The sequence below is a fragment of the Antrostomus carolinensis genome, unplaced genomic scaffold, assembly GCF_000700745.2.
Source record: "Antrostomus carolinensis isolate BGI_N321 unplaced genomic scaffold, ASM70074v2 scaffold7345, whole genome shotgun sequence".
Classification (NCBI taxonomy): Eukaryota; Metazoa; Chordata; class Aves; order Caprimulgiformes; family Caprimulgidae; genus Antrostomus; species Antrostomus carolinensis.
This window is the reverse complement of record NW_010315651.1, coordinates 79,624-85,661: the sequence shown is the minus strand read 5'-3', so window position 1 is coordinate 85,661 and position 6,038 is coordinate 79,624.

The following is a 6,038-nucleotide window of genomic DNA, read 5'->3' as shown; positions in this document are numbered from 1 at the left end:
ACGGGATTTGGGATGATGCTGATGTGGATGTAAAAATCTCCCAAATTTAGACTCCTGTGGAGGCTGTGGTTTTAGAAAGTGTGCTTGTGGGTTTGCGTGGGTAGCTGGCAGCAGGTCTGGATTAAGGACCACAGCCCCATCCCCAGCTCTTGAGTCTGCTCTTGCTCCTGCCTCCTCGTTCCCAGTGCTGTATATTCACAGTAGCAGCCAGTTTGTGGGAGATCTTATTTTCTCCTTTTCTTCTTGCATCCATTTTCCTGTCTTCAAGCACAGCATGAAGTGCAATGCATGCATGTGGCTGGCAACGCTCCCCTCCGAGTCCTAGCTGAGCTAATATGGTCTATCAGGACATTGTATTGCCCATCACCAAAGCTCTGTGCCTTTTTGCAGGGTTCCTTTCCATCAGATGCTCTTCAGCACCACTCTGTACCAAGAGTTATTCCTGCCAAGATGAACTCTAGTGATCCTGTACCTTTAGTACATCTCCTTGTCTTGCTAATGTGTGTAGGCACTGTGCTCTCCAGGAGAGAAACACTTTGGAATAGAGCTTGGCAGCTCTGTCTGCCTGTATGAATTAATATATATATTTTAATTTCTGAAAAGCCCCAGGACCTATTCAGAGATGGGAGTGTGAGGGAATCTGACCTCCAGTTTGAAGTTGCAGGGAGGGTTTAATAAAGCAGAATATGATTACTGAAGCCGATTTTGACCAGGGTGCTGCTTCCTCTATAAAATGCCGTTTGATCTTTAAAGACCACAAAACACTGCACGCTGCTGCCTCTCGCTGTGTATGAAATCCTATGGATAAAAGGAAACTTCCCTTTGGCATGGCAGGAGCTCGGGGAGCTCTTTTGGTCACCTGCACCCCATAAAGCAAAGAGTGTTGCCTTGCCTTGTGGTTTGTATTCCATGTAAAACTCCCAAGGGAATTGTTTTTTCTCCCCATGGAGTGCCCTATCGTCCCTGCACAACTCTTTTGGAGATGCAATGTGATTAGGTGCAGGTTGACATTAGTGGTCCTGAGCAGGACCCTCTGCTCCACATACCCCAGATCTGTGTCTAATGGTGGGAAGCACCTCTCCAGGCACAGAGGACTGGTTTTGCAGGCTTGCCTGCCAGAGAGTAATGAATAAAATGTCCTTTTGGGAAAATAAAATAATTTTTGAGTCTGCCACCCACAGGAAAAGGAGAGCGAGCTACAGCTGATGCTTGCTCTTGCTGATGCTTCACCCCAAGGCAGTTGCATTTGTGTATTTATGTCCATGCCTGTGGGACTAAAATGCTCCTCCTGTCTTCAGGTGGTGTCTGGGAACTGTGCAAGGGTCAGATGGTGGTAGGCAATGAATAAGAAAGAGATGGGGAGAGAGCCTGTGGCAGATGGGAGGTGCCAGGGCTGAGCCAGGAGCCCAACCTGTACACAGTGGGGTTCAGGGTCACTGTCTCCAACCCAGCTTCCTGTGCAGATGTTGCAGCCTTTGAGTTTCCTACAGAAGTTTTGCATTGTTGCTCATCTCTGATAAATGAAGTTTTTTCAGCTCTGGGGTGATTTTGGACACTTCAGTTCTTGCTCTGGACCCCAGCCTTGATTTCTCCCAGCACTAGCTGAGTTACAGTGATGGGATATTAAGGAGAGTATTTGTTGTGATGGCAGTTGCACTGTTGCCCACAACATTTCTTCAGAGCTCTGCTGTCCCACTTGCACCTATTTCTTCCTTTCTGAAAGTGAGTGACTGGATATAACTCTTCCTGTACTGAAAAAACCTGAATGTAGTGTACACTAACAGGAACATACTGCTTCCTGCGTGCTGCAGCAATCTGTCCATGCTGGGTCCAGGCAGCCTGCTGTCCTCTAGTACTGCTGACACATTGTCCCTGGAAGGGATGCTCTCTGCTCCATACATCACCAGCAAGAGTTGGTATGAGATGTGGTGGCTGCCCTGGGATGAGCTGGAGGCTTGTGGAGATCATAGAGGGGAAATAGATGAACACATAAACACGGGGCACAGCGAGTCCTGTGCCTGAGAGGGTCTTGTGTCCCAGGGCGAAGCAAAGGGTGAGGTCCTGGTCATGTTGGTACTTCTGTTTTCTAAACACTCTCTCCTTTAGGTCCAGCTCCTATGCTGCATCCTTATGGGGGCTAGGCATCATTGCTTAATTGCAGTGTCTGGAAAAAACATGTGCTTCACCAGAGTTTAAAACTGGTGGGGTGACAATGAAGCTCAGTTGGGCTCATCTGAAAGACGTTCTGCAGAGTTGTCTTCTAAACTCCAGGTGCCCTATGAGTTGTTTGTGGTGTGTAGCAGTTGGTTTTTTTTCAGGAAGATTGTTGAGACACTAACCTGTGGTGGTTGTGTTGTTCACACACCTCCCCAGCCAGCGAGGGGTTAGGGCTTTTCCTTTGTCTAGCCTTTCTGGATGGGCTGGTTTGGGTCATTGGGTTGGATCTGGCTGGGTCCATGAGATGGGGACTGGGTACATCCCCCTTGCATCCTCCAAAGCACCCACATATCCCTGCGTGGCCTCAGCAAGAGGAGCAGATCTGCTAGTGCAGGGGAAGCTGTTGCAGTCATGTGTTTTATGGTCGTTACCTTGACGAATCACAATTACACCATGGGGTTATGCTCATAATTGTTTCTACAAAGCTGGATTTGCTTTCTCCCTCCCCCCTCCCCTTGCCTTTTCCCACTGACCTCAAATTATCCTTAACGATGCAGAGTTATCTGCCACTGGGTGACTTTTCCATGTGCTTTTGGGAAGGGGAAGCCTACGCTTTAAATGGGGAAAATATTGCCCTCATAAGTCTTTATTCAGCTGCATTTGCCTTTAATGCTCAGTTACCAATTCACTTTTATAACTTCCATATTGAGGGAATCAAGTCCTTCATGCCTCTGGTTATTAAATGTATGCTATAAGTGCCTTATAATACTGTGAAAGATGGCTGGTTCCTTTATGGCTCCCTTAGCCCTGTGTGGGATGTGAGGGATGGAGAAAAGGAGCTGGCAGCCCTCACCATGGTTGTGCTTTGCCCTAGGGTATGGGACCTGCCTCAGTGCCACCCGTGGCACCAGGGCTTCCCATCAACATCTGCAGCACCTCTGCTTGGAGGAGGCAGGCCTTACGGGTCAAGGGCTTTAAGAAACATCTTCTATCTATTCTACCTCTGCAATCAAATTCATATTTGCATGGTCTGGAGCTGGCGTGCCAGGAGGTTTGCTTATAATGCTAAACATAGCAGGTAATTGAAGGCTAATGCTTCTGTCTGGATCGTGAGGTATCGTATGCCTGGATGACGAATCAATTTTCCTGTTGCCCTACAAGACAGAGGAGTCAAATGCTCTGCTTGCCTTTCCTATATATACATGGAATTGTGTGTGTGGTAGGGTGCTGCCTGCTTGCTGGAGCACAATTTATTCACTGCCCAGCATCCAAACATGAGCAATGGCACTTGCACGGCACGGCTCTGACAGGGATGTGTCATCTGCTCTGGCAGTGAATGGAGCTGATGGCATCCTGATGAGAAGCTGCTCTCCTCCAGGTCTGAGCTAGATAGAGATTTGGGTAGCACGTGTGTACACATGCCATATAATACTTGGTGCTTATCGAGTGCCTTTTTTAGCTATTGACCGCAGTGCTTGAAAAGCTGAGAGCGATTAGATAAATATTATCCTTGTTGTATGAGGAGGGTGAAGGAAGGCCAGACACATTAAGTAGCCTCAAGATAATCACTTGGTAAATAGGCGTAAAAGGCTGTTTTTCACCTTTGCTTCGAGTGTGTGGGATGGAATGAGCCTGGCTGTGTTTAAATCCCAGTGGATATTCTGGTCTCTTTTGCTGCATGGGCCCTAGACTGGAATGGGAGCACATGGAGATGTGCAGGATTGCTGTGCAGTCTCAAGAAGGTGACACCAGCCTGTGTTGTCAGACACCTCCTTGCATGGTGTCCTTCTGGGAATGAAAGGAACCACCATTCCCACAGGGTCAGTGGCTACTGGTTGCCCTCTAAAAAGTGAGGCAAAGTCCTGGCACTCGTGGAGACCAGCTGAAACCTAAACCCCATGACTTGGTGACCATCTCGTCACCAACAAGGTAGCTCTCTGTGTCTGTGTGATGCAGAGGCAAAGACACCTGCTGCCTTATTGGCTTCATACAGTGCCCTGGGATCTGCAAGTGAGACATGATGCTTGCGAGCTGTGGAGCTGGCAAACAGGGATTCATGCCTCACAAATTTGTGGTTAACTGGGACACAGCACACAAGCTGTGGATTGACCATTGGTGTGACTTCAGTGGTCTACAAGGCTTTCAACAAGTTGTATTAGGCATGACTGTAAGTACATGGAGGCTGAGATACGATGCAGGGTTGGCCTCCTAAAGTTAGCTTTTGTCAGGCTAACCCCATATCTTCCTTTGGAAAGGTAACTGATTTCCTCAGCAAAGAGATGACTTTGTGGTGAGACGTTAATATGATGTTGCATTACATCTTAAGTGTTTTGTTTTTCTGGAGAAGACACAGTATAGCCCAGCTGTTGTAGATGAAAAGCTGGATAATGGAGAAATGGTGGTGGAAGGTGCTGAAAGTGGAGATAGCTGTTGAGGTTCCTTGGAGGTGATGATGGCTCCTGCTTTTGTTCAGAACACTGGCACAAAAGGCAGGATCATGCTCACAAGCTTTGCTGCTGGCGCAGTGCTGGGGCTGTGGGACCACAAAGTGGGGTGAGAATGGCCAAGGAGAAGAGCTGCAGTAGCAAAACCAAGAGAGAGTCTGTGATGCAAAGTGGGATGAATGTAAATGTGGGTGTAATGGGGCTTTTGCTGCCAGCTAGGAAATCATATCAGTTGGAAAAAACCCGGTGATTAGAAGTGCTTGGTGCTCAATTACAGGGTGAAAACAAGCCACCAGGCTGACAGGGCTGTGAGAAAGGCCAGTGTGATCTCAGGCTGCAAGTCATGGTGTTTTCAGTGTAACTGGGGGGTTGCTTGTGCTATTATACAAGTGAGACCTCCTGAAGCCTGCTCTGTGTTTTCAGTCACTCTTATTCAAGAAAAAAGGACTTCAGTAGGCTGATGAAGAAAACAGAAAGCTGTTTTCTATTGCAGTGTCTATCACAATGGTCCTTCTTGCATAGGTTACCAAGGGTGAGCACCAGTTGTACTGGGTCTGAAACCAGAAGCAAAATAAGCTCTCCAGTGAGACTCTGCCTGAGCAATAGATCTGCATCACTTCTGGGACTTGAGTTAGCATCTCTTCAAGGCACTCGAGACAATTTGCCTTGTACTTCACTGCTTGGTACCGATGTGCTGCCTTAGAAGAGCTGGCCTTGTGTAACTCACAAATGATAGCTGGGTGGGTCTGGCTCTTGCTTGTAAAGGAAGGAGGAGGAAATGCCAGGAAAGGAAAAGAGCTGCTTAAGCAAAGACAGTTTTGACACAAGAGAAAATGGATGTAAAATGCTTGTAGGTAAGAAATGAGAAGAGCAGGGGAGTTCTGGCGCAGTGTTTCAGTAGGAGCTGGGAGGGCAAAGCCCTAGCTACTCCTATGGTGGACTTTGATCAGTCTGTAAAAGGCATAGTGTTAAAGGTAGCTCTGCATTGCAAGGAGACCTGGACCAGCAGGACCCTCCAAACAGACAAGAAGAATGAGAAAGAAGTGAGTATTTAAACAAACACCCCCTTCCTTCTATCCCCTTCTCTCCAAAAAAGTGAGCAACCTCATCTGTGTTAGCGATGCATCTCATATGGTCTTGATTAGAAGTTGGAAGAGTCTAGGTGGATGTATAGACGGTGAGCGTTTCAGGATTTGTGAAGTACTGTGTTGGCCTTGAAGCTATTGGGTCTTGCAGAAGAGCAACTTACCTTAGTGAAAACTGAGGAATGCCAGAGGAACATATATTTAGAGATGCTTGCAGGGAGGAGGGAGTAACCCACTGGCTGTAATTCATACCTCAAAGCCTGACTGCAGAGACCAGGGCAGGGCTGGGAGTTGTCACATCTGTATTTGGAATGAACCCAGCACCCGTGTTCCTGCCAGGTTAATAAACCGA